Raw genomic sequence first — 19272 nt, forward strand, 5'->3', positions numbered from 1 at the left:
GGAACTGGCTTGGCATGGGCCCACAATACTATTGAAACATATTGCCTTGACATCGAAAGGCTTTGGACTATTTGTTTCAGAGAAAACATGAATGTTAAACGCCCCTCACAGCTGGACGCATGGTTATGCTAAGACAGAACACATGGTGAGGTTAATTACAGGGTCAAGTTGGTGTATTTATGGACACAATTACATGCCCTTGTATGATTTAAGATTCTTTGATGCACAGTGGAACTCATTCACGTGAATGTGTTTAGTGCACAAATTAACAAAATGACGCATAAACTGAAATTAAAATTAAAATCTGAAGTGTAGAATTCTGGACCATCAGCATCACCAACTGGAATTGGGGAAAAAATGACTATTTTCAAACAGGTTTCCCCAACACTCCTCTCATCTCTCTTTTGTCAGACAAAAAGTGTCTCGGCTGAAACACTAATGGTTGAGTTAAACGGAATATTCAAAGAGACATAAAGTAGTGTGTTACACAACAGAATGGAGTGAAAGAAATTCACTATTAACTATGGATTTTGCCTCAATAAACTCATAATTTACTGCTTAGTAAGGTAGTTTTTGTAGCGTTTAAGTTTAGGTATTGCGATTAAGGGATGTAGAATATGATCATGCAGAATAAAGGCGAAAGCGAAGCGGAAAAGCGTATATATTGTGTGCGAATAGTTCGCTTGAAAAGCATTCGCATCAGCCGCGACACGAATTTGCGACGTCTGTGAGTTTCAGAGCTCCAACATTCCAAAACATTTGCGGCGACAGCTGAGAAAACACGAACACTTCATCATCCAGTGAAGACAAGCTTTTCATTTTCTTTAAAAGACCAAAAAGAAGGTCTTAAAGAACAGAGAGTCTGAAGAGGAATATGCTAATCTTGTACAGGAGCTAAAACTTTATCATAACCGGTTCCGCACTTATTTTCGAATGTCCGTGGGACAATTTGAGGCGCTCCTCCAGAGACAGTAGCAACGCATCTGACGAGACAAACCACAAACTTCAGAAACCAATCAATCCAGAGCTATGTTTCACATTTTACATTTGAGTCACAATGTAAACATTTAAGTGCCACAGACGTACTGACGGAAAAACATTCACTTTCCATAGTTGTGGACACAAGGTTTAGAAAAAAAATCAACAAGTTTGTAGCCTACAGTGGGCAAACACAGATGCATCTGTATAGCTGTAACTACAACTATAGCTGTAATCTCGTGAAAAATGCGATACCTGGCAAAGGTTAATGTTGATTGAATAGCTAGTGACATCAACTGGACATTTCGTGACCTTTGCTTCCTTGTATGTGATTGGTTGAAGCCTTTTCTGTTGCTGCGAGAGTTAAAAAAATCGACATTGAAGCGAAAAAAATTAAAAAAGTTTTTTCGCCACAGCACATTCGTGTTCGGTGTGGAAGCACTCATTACACAAACAGCTGATAAAAAAATAAAACCATTGCGCGTCAAAATTGCGTCCAGTGTGAAACGACCTTAAGGCATTAATATGTGCTTTATAAGTACTAATAAACAGTCAATATCCTAGTGATATGCATGCTAGTAGTTAATAGCGATAATTGACCCCTAAACTAAAGTGTTACCAAAGTTGTTACATTTATTTTTTCGACAATAAGAGCATGAAAGTGCATTATGTTTTTGAGGTTTTCAATCAAGCATTTGTACAAGTCAACTGAAAAGTTGTCACGGTTGGTGTTGGGATTTGGTTCATGTTTATGTTTTCACGTCTTTTATTTTGTAATTTTGCCTCAGTCATGTTTCCTGCTTCTTGTCATGTGACCTCCTTGCCCTTATGTGATCATGTCATGTGCTTCCCTAGTTTCATGTGCCTTGTTCTGATTGGTTTCCTTGTCTATGTGTCATGTTCTCATTGTCATGTGTCCATAGTTCTCATTGGTTCATTGTCTTGTCATGTTGTTGAGTTCTGGTTGTTCATTGGTTGTCATAGTCATGTGTTCCCCTAGTCTCTATACATATAGGCTGAATCCGAAATTGCCCCCTATACCCTTAAATAGGGCATTATTTGAGGGGACAACCATTTGTGGTGGTGTCCGAAACCATAGTGGATGTTATTAAGTGCACTCATTCAATCGCACATTGCACCGCAATAACGAGTATACAGTCGATGTACACTCACTCCGGATTCACTCACTCGTTTTCACTCACTCCTACAAGTGAACTATATAAGTAGACAAACGTAGGGAATAGTGAACGAGGGTTTAGGGGGTGATTTTGGATTCAGCCATAGTCTTCATGTTTGCCTTGTCAGTTTGTCGAGTATTGTTCCCTGTAAACTACTGTTGGTGAGTTTGTTTCTGCTCAAGTTTAGTTAATGTTGTGTCAAGTCAAGTTTAGTCAAGCCAAGTCTTTGTTTATTGTGTATCTGTGCATTATTGGAATTCAATATCCTGCATTTGGGTTCATCACCAAGCTCGCCTCTAGTGGATCTCTTCGTTACAAAAGTGCATGTCTGTTTTGTGATACAACAGATGATTAAAGCTTCAAGCTTAAATTAATAAGTAACGATTCACGTAAGAGCAACACATTAAAATAACTTGGATGGAAAATAAATGTTAAATAAAAAAAATGAACATATAGCATTGGGGTCTCTCATTAAAACACAGGTGATAACAGAGCAGAGTATGAGGGTTAAATAGCCGTCAGTGGTTATTTAAAGATATAATTATTCAAATGATCTAAAGCTGGGGGCCTCTTAGGGGGCTGCAAGATGACTAAAATGATATGTAAATTATATTAAAATAATTAAAAATGCTCAAATTAATTTCTGCAAACCAAAAATTAATCACAATTACTTATTTAAATCTATTAACATTTTAAAAGTTTGAAACCTAGCAGATAAATAACAAGCAAAATGTGTATAATGGGATTTTCTGCCGTTTATAATGCCCGATGGAGTCATAGCCTCTGGTAATTTACATGTGGGCTCTGATTATCCACAAACCTCTGTTAGACCTCACTTGGGAATTAGTTAGAGGTTTTTCCTGTGTTCTGCTTTGTTTGTTGTCATGCCAGACATTCTGGGACAGGAATATTCCCATCACTGGTGCTGTATTACAAAAGTGCTTGTTCATACCACAGCTGCCGCAGGCATTAGAAAATTGATGTAGCGCTTCTCCTGTTCAGGAAAGTGTTGATTGTGCAGGCAGGATCCTGTGACTTCTAGGATAGAAACAATGATTGGAGGGATTAGTAGTGGTGTAGCAGTTAAAAGAATAGTTTATGCCCTTTCTTTCTTCTGTGGAACCCAAATGTTCAAGTTGCTTTGGATAAAACATTCTGCAAAAAATAACAAAAACATTTTTAAAAAAAAAACTTATATTCAGCAAGGATGCATTCAATTTATCAAAAGCTACAGTAAAGACATTTATAATTAATAACATAACAGGATTTCGGTTTAAAATAAATGCTGTTCTTTTGAACTTTCTATTCATTAAAGAATCCTTTAAAAAAAAAGTATCACGGTTTCCACCAAAATTTGAAATATTGAAAAACATGAAAATTCTATCATTAAATACTCACCCTCATGTCATTCCAAACCCATAAGACCTTCAGAACACAAATTTAAATATTTTTGATGAAATCCGAGAGGTTTCTGACCCCCTTATAGACAGTAGGGCTGTCAAAATTGCTCAAAAATGACGTTCGAATATTCCCTCTAAAAAAAGCACGAATATTCGAACTATTCGAACATCTGGTTGCGTATTTTATCAATAACGCGCATTACGTCAATAACAGGACAAATGAATACAAAGAGACATAACTACTTATATAGGTAGTCTATTTAGGTTTAAACATATTTGACAACGTATTACAAAAACAAGTAAATCAATTTAAACACGTTCAAATATAAACACCTCGTCCGTTTGGGGAGGAGCGCGCGCAGTCAGCGGAGGCTCGCGCTGCGGAGGGGCAAAGTACACAAGGCTTCAGGCGCGCTAGCGCCCACTCGCAAAGCAGACAGCCACGCCTCTACTACCGCGGGCGTTTTTTCCCCCACATTTTTTTATTTATTCGAATATTAATTTTCACCTTCGAAATTCGTTTTTTAAAAACTATTCGAATATATATTCGAATTTAGAATATTTGTTGACAGCCCTAATAGACAGCAACGTTATTACCATTTTCAAGGCCTAGAAAGGTAGTAAAGACATCGTTAAAATTGTCCATGTGACTACAGTGGTTCAACCTTAATATTATGAAGCTACGAGAATACTTTTTGTGCGCAAAAAACAAACAAAAATAACGTCTTTATTCAACAATTTCTTCTCTTCCATGTCAGTCTCCTACGCTGTTCACGTAGCAAACACAGTGCAGCGCTTCCAGACTCTACATCAGAATTAGCCACTGATTGGCCAGCTTCTGCGTCAGCATCACATGCATGCGTCATTGTGCTCACGTGAACAGCGTCAGCCAATTGTGAGCTGGCGTTCTGATGTAGAACCTGGAAGCGTTGTACTGGTGTTACTACGTGAACAGCGTAGGAGACTGACATGGAAGAGAAGAGATTGAAGTCGTTATTTTTGTTTTGCTTGTTTTATTGCGCACAAAAAGTATTCTCGTCACTTCATAACATTAAGGTTGAACCATTGGAGTCACATGGACTATTTTAACGATGTCTTTACTACCTTTCTGGGCCTTGTAAGTGGTAATTCAATTGCTGTCTATGTGGGGTCAGAAACCTCTCGGATTTCATCAAAAATATCTTAATTTGTGTTCCGAAGATGAACGGTCTTACGGATTTGGAACGACATGAGGGTGAGTAATTAATGACAGAATTTTCATTTTTGGGTGAATTAACGCCTGTCTATTTAAGCCCTGTGTTTTCATTACTTGCAAAGTCTTGTTAGTGTCACACAGGATTTCTGAGTGCTCTCGTTTGTCTCCAGTGTTATGGTTCTGACCTTCTGCCTGGTTTCCCTCAAGTTTACTCAATACTGAGTAGCCTACGTCTTGGATAAGATTCCTAAAATTTCTATAGAATTTTAATAAATTCGCATTTACAGCACACATTACAGACATGCATCAACACGTATATGCTGTACATGTTTAAAGTATTTAATAGACCAGTCTTTTAAAGTCCTTGATTTGATCATGCACAATAAACTATAGTAAAGTTTATTTATATCTCTTGACAGAAAGGTTTTTGCAGGTTTTAATAAACAGAGTGTCTATTCACACCAAGTGCAAATAGCGTGCCTTGTTGGCAGTGTTGGGGTAGTTACTCAAAAAAAGTACTTAGTTACTAGTTACATCTGTAAATTGTAATGAGATTACTTTACTAGTTACTGTATTTGTATTAAAAGTAACTACACTACTTATTACTTTACTTTCCCATTTCTTAATTTACCGTGTAGATATATGGACAAACATCATGGCTCTATGGAAGTGTTTCCCCAAACAAACAAAAAGGACTACTGTCAAATAAAGATAAAGAAAATAATAAGAACAAATAATTTAAATAAAAGCAGCAGCACAAATAAATACTATTGAGCAAAGACACTAATAAAATAAACAATGCTTTTCAGGTTTTTCAGGTACGTCTAACATTAGTTTTCAGGTACAGAAATCAAATGTAAAATAACATTGCATATTTGACTTTATAAATTAAACATTAATCCTATTAACTTTACAAAATCTATTCAATCAAGAGCAGTGAGTGATGCCCTTGTCTTTTGTTGTTTGACATTAAACAGACAGCAGTAAAGGCTACTGCCCCTTTAAGACCTAATAATACTGCCCCTTTAAGATCTAATGCTCGGATATGCGTCGTTTCAAGGAATATAAAGACTATGTCTGCTAGGATACTCATCAAGATGGGCATGTTGACATAGTTTTTGTGTGAGTTTGTCCGTTCAAGAGCAAAACTTGAAAGAGAACTCAATATTTGCGCACTGTGAGACGTGTTCGTGCTTTCGGATGAGTGCACAGACACAAAATCTTCTCACAGCGCGTGCGACTTCTCATTTTGTGATGACGGCGAAAATGACTGTTCATGTTCGAACATACTGCAGCACTCGCTTGAATTGAACAAAGTTTACAAAGAGAGAATTTGAAGGACTTTTACACGGCACCCCTGCACTTGTCAGACGGCACCTCGGTTGGGAAACACTGCTCTATGGCAACGGTGCACGCAGCACTTAAACATATCAGATCTTTACACACAGGCAAACACAGCTTGAGTAACGCAGGAAAGCGCGTTCCTATAGTCTAGCAAAGTAGTGTAGTTACCAATATTTTTAGTGTAATGCGTTACTTTACTTCGTTACCCAAAAACATAATGTCGTTACTGTAATCCGTTATTTTGTAACTCGTTACCCCCAACACTGCTTGTTGGCAAGTGTTATTCGCACTAGCTCCGCCTAACAATGCCTGGTTGGGCCAAATAAGAAAAAAAAAACGTGCATATTACATCTTCAGTGGTGCATTCAGTAAAGCTTAAAGATCTTGGTTTTGACACAATTAACCTGGGTTCGAATCCACCTTTTGCAGAGCTCGCTCTTATCCCTTTTCCCATCACATATCACATCGGAAAGGCATTTACTTTCAATAAAAATTAAGAAAATATTCTAAAAGTGGAAATAAAGTGCCTAACGAAATGTTTAATGATAATAAAAGCATTTATTGGGTAGGGGTAGGTGAAGGGAGGGCTTGTATTGTATCCGTTTAATAATTTTAACAAATATGATAATTTACACTCTGTTATTATTGCATCCTGTTAATGTACAACAATACTGAGGTGCAAATAGTATGTATCTGTCAAAATAAAGTATAAGTTGCATGTCATTACTATTTACACATATTGCAAAGAACATCTACTTTTATATGGTGTAAATAGAATATGTGTATCCCTATTTTCACTTAATATGCTATTTTCACGTAGTAAATAGCATCTACAGCTATTTGCACTATATAGTAAATATAATTTATTGCTATGAAAATATGTAATTTTCACTTAATGTAAATAGAATCTAGTTGTTATTAACACTTGGTGTAAATAGCATCTATCACTATTTGCACTTAGTGCAAATAGCCACTGCCTTTAATAAAATGTTATTTAATAACAGTAGTCATAATAAGCATATTTCCAGTATGTGCCACAGGCTTGCATAGTTTTGCTCACTTCGACAGACTCTTCGGTAATCCTCTGCGAACTTCGACATTTGGTTGAACCGGCTTATTCGGTTCTTTTTAAGTCCTCTGTAATCCACGGCAAACTTTGACAGTTGGTTGAACCGGCTCATTCGGGTCTTTTTGAGTCGGATGTGCTACTTCGGCTTGTGCGTCTTCCATCATCAAACCGGAACAAAAGTTTGATTCAGTTTTGATTGTGGATTACCCTTAATAAATTGCTGTGTTTGAATCTTCAACATATGTGTGTCAGAGCATTTTGCATCTTGTGAAATGTTTTAAATTGTAAAAATATTTCTAATTATTATTATATATTTTGTCTTATTTTTTGCTGTAGAAATTCATGCTGGTCTATGCTGGTCTTTTCAGTGGGGAATATACAAAAACACAAATGCACATCATTACCCTTCTGACTTTAATAATTATACGGAATAATAATTTTTCTTACTTTCATCACTGCATGGGCTAAAATTCCCCTTTTGTTTCCCACCCCTAATGGATGCATTTATCAAACCTGTCTTTCCACATGGCAAAGGTGTCAACTAGACTTCAGAGTCAAGGACCACTCAGAGATCGGCTGCGGCCCTGAACACAATAGGTAGGCTAATGTAGTTATGGCCCGGTGTACAGGCAATGCCACCTACCTTCCCCAAACAGAGTCGGGAGGCAATTTGTTCAAAGTGGCAAGGGATATGGGAAAGCACTAAAGCAGTTATCTGCACAAAACACATTTCCTCCAAACTGTCCTCTTTTTATGTTTAATTGCCTGAAAACGATTTTTACCCTTAAAAAAAACAAAAAAAAAACAAGGACACTGGTACAGGAATGCAGGTAGGAATTTGTCATGAATATCAGCAAAACTCTGAGACGTGATAAAATAAATGTTTTCTTACAAGGTTGACACATTTAAAACAGTCTCAAACATGACATGCATTAGAATGCTGTCCTTAAACAAGCTTTATTCAAGGAAGAAATGGAGATAAATGAACTGTATTGACGTGCTGTGAAACGCACACACAAACTCTTTGGATTGTCGTTCTGTTTAGCTGTGGTTTTTTAAGGTGTCTGACATGAGAAAAGAGAAGATCTCCCTAAAGGAATCAAATCCTGTCTGCATGTCACACAAACTGCTGTTCAACCACCTGTACTTTGCACATTAAAAAAACTGTCTACAGAAAATCTAATGTTCTGCTATTTGAAGATGCTGTTTGATGGATTAATATGGTCAAACTCAATTTACATTTAACAGAAAACTTTCGACGTTTCAAAAAGATATAAAACTGTCATGTTTAAATGCTAATTTGACACTTCACATTTATATAAATGCGTGCTTTGATTTCATTCCACTGCATCTCCATTCTGCATATTCAAATAGGCACAGCGGGGTTTGGAAGGACATGAGTGGAAGGTGACTAAATTACACAATTTATGTTTTTAAAGGGGCTATATTCAGAATAGCTTGTTATTAGTGACACCGGTGGCCGTTTAGTGAACTGCAGCCAGCAACTTATTGCTGGCACTCGTGCACAGGTGACGTACAAGAGACTGAACAGATTCAATGCCCTGATATACTCACGCCGAATTTCCTTTTCATTCTTTGCTTGGAAGTAAAAAGAAAATGAAAACACCTTTGCCGTGATATACTGTTAATAAACATCCCAACGTCGTCCACGCTGCTGAAAGTGACGTTTAGATTGTATACACTATATTGCCACATATTGGGACACCCCTCCAAATCATTGAATTCAGGTGTTCCAATCTCTTCCATGGCCACAGGTGTATAAAATCAAGCACTAGGCAGTAAGACGCTTCTACAAACATTTGTGAAAGAATGGGTCGCTCTCAGGAGCTCAGTGAATTTAAGCGTGGTACCGTGATAGGTTGCCACCTGTGCAATAAGTGCATTCATAAAAATGTCCTCACTAATAAATATTCCACGGTCAACTGTTAGTGGTATTATAACAAAGTGGAAACAATTGGCAACAGCAACTCAGCAACAGCAACTCAGCCACAGTTGAGGGGGCTGTTAAATTGGAGGCTCATCCGGGATCGATGTTAAATGCCTTTGTTTGCGATGCTACTTTAGTTCTTGTAGCTTGCACTTGTAGCTTTAACTAAATGCTTTTGTAAGCAATGCTACTTTTGTTACCTGTAGCTTGCTTTGTAATTTTGCATTGCTACTTCTGTTTCTCGTAGAATGCTTCGTTTAATACATTGTGTCTCTTCTGTAGCATGCTCCGTGTTTAATGCATTGCTACACTCTAAAAAAAAGGTTCTATATGGCAGTGGTTTTCAAACCTGTCCTGGAGGACCCCCAGCACTGCACATTTTGTATGTCTCCCATATTTGACACACCCACTTCAGGTCTTGCAGTCTCTAATAATGAGCTCATGAGTTGAATCAAGTGTGTTAGATGAGGGAGACATACAAAATGTGCAGTGCTGGGGGTCCTCCAGGACAGGTTTGAAAACCACTGCTATATGGCACCAAAAATGGTTCTTCGTCGTAATCATAGAGGAACCACTTTTGGTGCTATATAGGTTCTGAATATGGTAGTGGTGCTATATAGCACCTTAGTTAGCGGTGCTATATAGCACCTTAGTCAAAGAACCAGCGAAGAACCTCTGAAGAACCACTGAAGAACCACAGAAGCACCAAAATTGGTGCTATATAGCACTTAAAAAGGTTCCCCTATGATTACGAGCCAAGAACCATTTTTGGTGCCATATAGAACCTTTTTTTTTTTAGAGTTTACATATGTTTGTTTGTTTGTTTGTTTGTTTGTTTGACTGGTGCTTCTTTATTTGACCACTTGTTTTTGCCATTATTTTGTGTAATCACTTTTTTGTTTGGCCATGGGTTTTATTTTGTTTATGGGATAGATTTCCTGGATTTGCCTAATTGTACACTTACCTAATGGATTATTAGGAACACCTGTTCAATTTCTCATTAATGCAATTATCTAATCAACCAATCACATGGCAGTTGCTTCAAGGCATTTAGGGGTGTGGTCCTGGTCAAGACAATCTCCTGAACTCCAAACTGAATGTCAGAATGGGAAAGAAAGGTGATTTAAGCAATTTTGAGCGTGGCATGGTTGTTGGTGCCAGACGGGCCGGTCTGAGTATTTCACAATCTGGGATTTTCACGCACAACCATTTCTAGGGTTTACAAAGAATGGTGTGAAAAGGGAAAAACATCCAGTATGCGGCAGTCCTGTGGGCGAAAATGCCTTGTTGATGCTAGAGGTCAGAGGAGAATGGGCCGACGGATTCAAGCTGATAGAAGAGCAACTTTGACTGAAATAACCACTCGTGACAACCGAGGTATGCAGCAAAGCATTTGTGAAGCCACAACACGCACAACCTTGAGGCAGATGAGCTACAACAGCAGAAGACCCCACCGGGTACCACTCATCTCCACTACAAATAGGAAAAAGAGGCTACAATTTGCACAAGCTCACCAAAATTGAACAGTTGAAGACTGGAAAAATGTTGCCTGGTCTGATGAGTCTCTATTTCTGTTGAGATTCAGATGGTAGAGTCAGAATTTACCGTAAACAGAATGAGAACATGGATCCATCATGCCTTGCTACCACTGTGCAGGCTGGTGGTGGTGGTGTAATGGTGTGGGGGATGTTTTCTTGGCACACTTTAGGCCCCTTAGTGCCAATTGGGCATCGTTTAAATGCCACAGCCTACCTGATTATTGTTTCTGACCATGTCCATCCCTTTATGACCACCATGTACCCATCCTCTGATGGCTACTTCCAGCAGGATAATGCACCATGTCACAAAGCTTGAATCATTTCAAATTGGTTTCTTGAACATGACAATGAGTTCACTGTACTAAAATGGCCCCCACAGTCACCAGATCTCAACCCAATAGAGCATCTTTGGGATGTGGTGGAACGGGAGCTTCGTGCCCTGGATGTGCATCCCACAAATCTCCATCAACTGCAAAATGCTATCCTATCAATATGGGCAAACATTTCTAAAGAATGCTTTCAGCACCTTGTTGAATCAATGCCACATAGAATTAAGGCAGTTCTGAAGGTGAAAGGGGGTCAAACACAGTATTAGTATGGTGTTCCTAATAATCCTTTAGGTGAGTGTATTTTACAGTAGGCTTTGCTAATACTTTTGTTAGTACTTTTGCTTTGTCAGGGGAAATTTGAGATGGAGAATTCTGATTTGGGGAAGTTTGTTCAGACTCCTTCATTAGAACAGCTTAATACCTGTAGAAACGCTATTTGATCGTCGGTGTGGACCTCAAGGTGTTAGTAACTTTGCTCAGCTTAGACCTCCCTAATGCTCTGACAACCTTCTTAAATGAACCGAAGGTGATTTCAGTGGACAAAGCTTCTGTTTTAGCCGAAGAGTTCGTTTTGACTCATAAACGTACTTTTGTACAGAAGTCTAGTGTTTGACCCTTTTAGCCAAGTAAGCAGCAGATAAGCCAAGTGAGGTTGCGATCACGCAAAAGCCATTTTGCTCTTATTGTGGAAGGGTCATATTATGGCAGATATTATATTAAGGCTTCTTAAGGAAAATTCCATATCTAAGCCTACTGCTTTTGTGGACACTTCTTTGTTTGATCCGTAATCCCCTTTTGAGTTTTGGAATGGAGAATGAACCGTTCTTTACATACTACTAAACTTTCCTTAGGGATGGTTTGTGTCAGTGAGCACTGACTTGGAAATCTCTGGTAAGAGTATGCATACAGAGCTGTGCAATCTCTCGTTTTAGGATTTTTGAACGTTTGTGTTTTGTGTTTGAGTTTAATCGTGGATGGTGAGTATTGAATTCATTAAATAAAAATCAATACAATTATTTGAATTATATTTAATGTTTTTTGGGTGGGGGTGTTACGAGCCCCTGCTCTTTCTCTTGTTTTCTTTCTTGCAAAAGTCGCCAACTTTCTGCAGAGTCAATAGCTACAGACCTCCAAACTTTGTGTGGCCTTCAGATTAGCTCAAGAACAGTGCGCAAAAAGCTTAATGGAATGGGTTTCCATGGCCGAGCAGCTGCATCTAAGCCTTACATCACCAAGTGCAATGCAAAGCGTGGGATGCAGTGGTGTAAAGCATGCCGCCACTGGACTCTAGAGCAGTGGAGACGTGTTCTCTGGAGTGACCAATCCCTCTTCTCTGTTTGGCAATCCAATGGACGAGTCTGACTGCATTGTGCCAAGTGTAAAGTTTGGTGGAGGGGGGATTATGGTGAGCAGTGGTTTTTGAGAGGTTGGGCTTGGCCCCTTAGTTCCAGTGAAAGGAACTCTAATGCTTCAGCATACCAAGGCAGGCGTCCCAGAACTTTTGGTAATATAGTGTATGTGCTGCGTGCTTTCATCTCAATAACAAAATAAACACACAACAAAAAATGCCAGTGGTGAGAAAAACAACAGTACACATGTAAGTTTTTCACTAAAGCATAAAAATACCATAATGTGCTTGCAGATATGTATGAAACATGCTAAATTCCCTACTTGTTTCTCAGAAAAACAATGCTACAGCCAGTTATTCTACTTTTGAAATGTGTATTCCGTGTCCATATGTCTGTTTTTGTTTTGGTCTGTGCGATACCGCAAGCTGCCGGTTTACCCAATAGTATTTCGACACCCCAGGTTGCCAGTCGGCAGAAAACATCATATTGCTGCCATGGAAGCCAAACAGACTGGGTCAAAGATTGAACGAGAGAATATTAAAACGCAGAGAAATCAACTCATCAACTTACAGTGTGGCTTTCATTGTCAATTGCACTCGCTCCTGTTGCGTGTCCTCAAGCTGGCAACACGCATGAGCGTCAAATCTGAGGAGGAGGGGGCGGGGGAAACAACGATCTCCAATATTTTGAATTTGGACTGCAGTACCCAGAATTTGTTAGCCTGACATCATCATACTCAATTCTAGTCAGAATTTGAGTCTGATACTGCTCCGTTGGGCTGTGATTATGGGGCGTGTTTCAACTGAACCAGGAGAGACCTCAATTGGATAGACCTACAACCAATCAGAGCAACGGAGCGACGCATAACGTTAGTTGTCAAATGTCAACAGAACTCAACTGCACTGTGTTGCCAAGTCCGCGGGTTGAAGCGACCCCAATTATGTGATATACAGACCCAGGAATGCGAATTTTAGCAGGCAGCCCTGCCAAAATAACACATATTTTACCCCCCAAATGCCATTTTTTCCTACATACCCACCTTTAAGAAAGCATCTGATCATAGTGTGTGGATATGTTTGCACAAGCTCAGCAATTCACCGGCATCATGCCGACAGATGAGGTAATTAAAATTACACTGTCATGATAGTTTGATTGTAAAGACTTTATTTCAGACTATATACTATATAGATCTGGGTATGTGAGATGATAGTTTGGAATAATTCCCTTTCTTCTGCATGACACATTGACTGGAATACTGAATAGCATTAGCATTTGTTACATGTGTCATAGAACGGAAGAGAGGTTTGCGAGAACGCACGTAACTGTCACATGCTTTTGATTTTCCTGGCAAAACGTCCTAAGTCCTTCACATAAAAATCAGTCTACAGGCTTTCATAGACAGCCTAGGAAGTGGGGGAAGGTCTCGTTTTTTAAGTTTCGGTACAAGCTGTTCACACATCCTTATAAAGGAAAAGTCTTACATTGAGAACCTTTAAGTGAACTATTCATTCAAAGCTGAATATATACATTCCATGCTGCATGGTATGTGACAATATAGCCTACTATTTGAAAATCTTGAGTAACCCATTTCTCACAGTAGTTCATTGTCTTGTACAATATAAATTCAAGATTTTTGGACTGTTGTCCTACATACCCATCAGGTTTGATAACTAAATCAAGAGAATTGTTCCTTTCTTCCTTCTGAGCTCCATCTCTCAACTCGATCTCACATGCGGTGGAGTCAAGAGCTACTCCATCATGAAGCCAGCTTGGTCTATTTCACTTACAATTACCCATGATACCCTGTGGACCCTCGCACATCTGTGATAGTGGTCATACGGGAGGTCTGTTACCGGAATTGGCAGAGTAGATTCAGACCCCAAGAGTCTCATAAAGCCTCAGATCAAATCAACTTCTACCTTTCTGCTCAGGTTCTGTCACACTTCATCTAAAGAAGCAGGCATCTGCTTAACCTGCCAAAGAACGTGCACTAATGCTCCATTTAGACCACAAAAAAAAGACCCAAAAGCAAAAAAATGGTTTTGCAGTTATCATAAATGACCTAGATTTTCTTTCTGATCTTCACCATAATCAAAAGACACTTTGATGCTTCATTGCGGATGTTGCATGGGCTTTGAAATTAAAAAATATATACTGTATATAAACGTTCCACATTGTAAATTGCGTTCAGTGGCCTGAAGTATTTGGACATTTAAATTCGCTTCACATTTCAAATGTCCAAATATCAAAGCATTAGATAACAAAATATCAAAGCAAGTGGCCTCTGCAACAAATGATGCAAAAGCTATTCTCAGAATGAACACATTTTTATGTAATGTTGCATATTCTAACAAGATTCAGTCATGTCTATAGAAAGGATGTCTAATGTAATGTAGGCCCCTATACCTTGAATTCAATGTAAGTCGGTGTGAATAAAAGTGTCTACTAAATGCATAATATGTATATATCTGCATAAAGCTCTCTGTTAGCATTACCTTTCATCTCAATAGCAATCTAATCAGCTTAATCTTGATCCCCCTGGTCTACATCTATAAGCTTAGACTTGCTCTCAGTCGTGTAGCAGACCTATCTTTGTCTATGTAATTGAATGGATTCAGGGCTTGTTATACTAGAGAAAATCCATCGGGAACAAGACATCCTGCCTTACATATTTGTAACAAACAAACAAGAAGCATTTGACTCATAATATGTATATATCTGCATATAACTCTCTCTCTTATAGCATTACCTTTCATCTCAAAGGACCCTGGTCATCCCGCCCCCGGTTCCGCCTCCGCTCCACCTCCCTCCTGGACAATTTTAGGAGCGTCTGGAAGCCGCTCCTTTGAGGGGGGGCTATGTCACAATTCACCAGTGTGAGTGCCCGTGATCACCACCAGAGGGCACTCCAACCCGGACTGTCATTCCATCAAAGACTACATTACCCATAATCCTTTGCCTGGACTCATAATCACTCACTGTTTACACCTGTGTCTCATTACCTCATTACCTCTGCCTATATAAACCATGTTCACTCTGTCATTCATTGCGATGTCTTGTTTGTCTATACTGCATTTCTGAGCATTCGCCCTGGTTTCATGTCTCTTGGTTTTGGATTTTGTGCCCGTTCCGTGGATTACCCGTTTAGCTGTCTCTCTTGTCTTGTTTGCATTATTGGACTGATTACATGTTATGACCTCTTGCCTGTTTGATGACTACGAGTGTGGATTACCCTTTAATAAAGCTGCATTTTGATTCTCAGCCTTCACGTCTCAGAGCAGTACGTTACAGGGTATGAGGGGTATGGGGGGCAAACAGGAAATAATTATATATAAATCATGAATATATATAGGTAAATATTGAATATGTAGTTATAAGTCAGAATATATAAATGTAAATCTGAATATATAGTTAAAAGTCCGAATATATATTTACAATATAAATGTAAATCCTAAATAGTTAAGTCGGAATTTATATTTATAAATCCTGAATATATAGTTATAACTGAATAAATAAATTGAAATGCTGAATATATAGTTATATACAATATGTGTGTGTGTGCTGCTGCTTAAATTTTGTGATAACTGAGATGCATTTTTTTTTCAGAACAGCATTTATGTGAAATATAAATCTTTTGCATATTAATGTCATTTTTTATCAATTGTATGCCTTGTTGCTGAATAAAAGTATTAATTTATTTTTAAAAAAATATTCTGACCCTAAACTTTTGAACAGCAGTGTATATGTTGTTAACACGTCGTCATCAATAGAGAAAGATGTTTTGCCTGCATAATTAGGTAGTGCAGCATCTACCAGCAAGGACAAATACAATCTAACCAGCTTAATCTTGACCCCCCTGGTCTACATAAGCTTAGACTTGCTCTCAGTCGTGTAGCAGACCTATCTTTGTCTATGTAATTGAATGGAATCAGGGCTTGTTATACTAGAGAAAATCCATCTGGAACAAGACGTCCTGCCTTACATATTTGTAACAAACAAACAAGAAGCGTTGGACTCAGTCCAAGATCTAAATAAAGAACAAAACAGATGTGATCAGGTGTAATGCAGACGACACTGGCACATATGGTTTGCCTATATACAGCTTTAATAAGCAGGCTAGTTTAATGAGATAATTGGCTATGTGTTGCTTTCCGCTCTTCCTTTGGCAGCCACTAGCTTCCCAATAGCCGTCTCTGTTCTAAACGCATAATAATATTCAGCTGATGACTGCCTGCATCTAATGTCTCATGAGCTCTTGGGCAAGGCAAATTCAATTTCTTTGCCATAAAAATGCTTCTGAAATAATCCAATCCCATTCCGGCTCATCTCTTCACTGCCTGCTCTTTCAGGCAAACGTTGCTGATGCTGAATACTAAATGCTGGGCTTTTTACTGTGCACACAGCATCAAGGCGACAGAAGACCCGGTAAGAATGAGCCTGTGATGAGTCTCCTCAGCTGAATGAAGAAACCAGCGGAGCTCAACTCTGGAGATCGATAATGCTCCCTGGAAGAGCCCGTGGCCCACTTTCTGAAGAGACACTGTTTTAATCTTCTAGGAAAACGATAATGCATTTGTCCTGCCTCTTATATTAGTATTCAGCATTCGGATGATGAATCTGCACATCGACGAATGGCTTTCCAACAAATTCTGCACATTACTTTCCATTTCTGTGACATTCTTCATGTATCCCAGAAGCAACTCAAAGTGCTGTATGCTCTAGCTGACAAGAGCAAAAGAAATGATGATAGAAATAATTTAAAATAAACAGACAAACACATGTGGAAATAAAAATGTTTAATGTAAACAAACAAAACCATTCTTTTAAAGCTGTTTACAAGACTGCTCACTATATTTACTATGAATTTTGACCTGCTGCTACATGACAAGAGCATTTATTATGCTTCGAGCTCAACTCTTTATTAATGCACACACATTAAAGAGCTAATGAGACTGCTTACAGAGGACAAAAGAAGGGAAGAAACTCAAAAAGGATTAATGTGAGCCAATGGGGAGCTGAAAGCTGGATTCTGTGGGTGGGACAATCAATCAATATCCAGCCATCCATCTACTGTATATATCCATCCATCCATCCATCCATCCATCGTATCCATCCACTGTGTCTATTATTCTACTGTACCTATCCATCCATCCACTGTATCTAACCATCCATCCACTGTATCTAACCATCCATCCATTGTATCTATCCATCCATCCACTGTATCTATCCATCCATCCATCAACTGTATCTATCCATCCACTATATCCATCCATCCATCCATCCATCCACTGTATCCATCCATCCATCCATGCATACACTGTATCTATCCATTCACTGTATCCATCCCTCCATCCACTGTTTCTATCCATCCATCCATCCACTGTATCTATCCATCCATTCCTCCACTGTTTCTATCCATCCATCATCCATCCATAAACTGTATATCCATCCACTGTATATATCCATCCATCCATCCATCAACTGTATCTACCCATCCACTGTATCTATCATCCATCCATCCATCCATCCACTGTATCTTTAAATCCACTGTATCCATCATCCATCAACTGTATCTATCCATCCATCCATCCATCCACTGTATCTATCCATCTACTGTCTCCATCATCCATCCATCCATCCATCCTTCCACTGTATCTATCCATCTACTGTCTCCATCATCCATCCATCCATCCTTCCACTGTATCTATCCATCTCCTGTATCTATCCATCCATCATCCATCCATTAACTGTATATCCATCCACTGTATATATCCATCCATCCATCCATCCATCCATCAACTGTATCTACCCATCCACTGTCTCTATCCATCCATTCCTCTACTGTTTCTATCCATCCATCATCCATCCATTAACTGTATATCCATCCACTGTATATATCCATCCATCCATCCATCAACTGTATCTACCCATCCACTGTATCTATCATCCATCCATCCATCCATCCACTGTATCTTTAAATCCACTGTATCTATTATCCATCAACTGTATCTATCCATCCATCCATCCATCCACTGTATCTATCCATCTACTGTCTCCATCATCCATCCATCCATCCTTCCACTGTATCTATCCATCTACTGTCTCCATCATCCATCCATCCATCCTTCCACTGTATCTATCCATCTCCTGTATCTATCCATCCATCATCCATCCATTAACTGTATATCCATCCACTGTATATATCCATCCATCCATCAACTGTATCTACCCATCCACTGTCTCATCCATCCACTGTATCTTTAAATCCACTGTATCTATCATCCATCCATCCATCCATCCACCCATCCACTGTATCTATCATCTATTCGTCCATCCATCCACTGTATCCATCATCCATCCATCCATCCATCCATCCACTGTGTCTATCATCCATCCACTCTATCTATCCAACATCCATCCACTGTATCTATCCATCCATCCACAGTTTCTATCCATCCACTGTATCTATCCATCCATTATCCATCCATTAACTGTATATCCATCCACTGTATATATCCATCCATCCATCCATCCATAAAATGTATCTACCCATCCACTGTATCCATCCATCCAACGTATCTATCATCCATCCATCCATCCACCCATCCACTGTATCTATCCATCCATCCATCCATCCACTGTATCTATCCATCTACTGTCTCCATCATCCATCCATCCATCCTTCCACTGTATCTATCCATCTCCTGTATCTATCCATCCATCATCCATCCATTAACTGTATATCCATCCACTGTATATATCCATCCATCCATCCATCAACTGTATCTACCCATCCACTGTATCTATCATCCATCCATCCATCCATCCATCCATCCACTGTATCTTTAAATCCACTGTATCTATCATCCATCAACTGTATCTATCCATCCATCCATCCATCCACTGTATCTATCCATCTACTGTCTCCATCATCCATCCATCCA

The sequence above is a fragment of the Gobio gobio genome, assembly GCF_949357685.1.
Source record: "Gobio gobio genome assembly, chromosome: 20".
In the NCBI taxonomy this organism is placed as follows: domain Eukaryota; kingdom Metazoa; phylum Chordata; class Actinopteri; order Cypriniformes; family Gobionidae; genus Gobio; species Gobio gobio.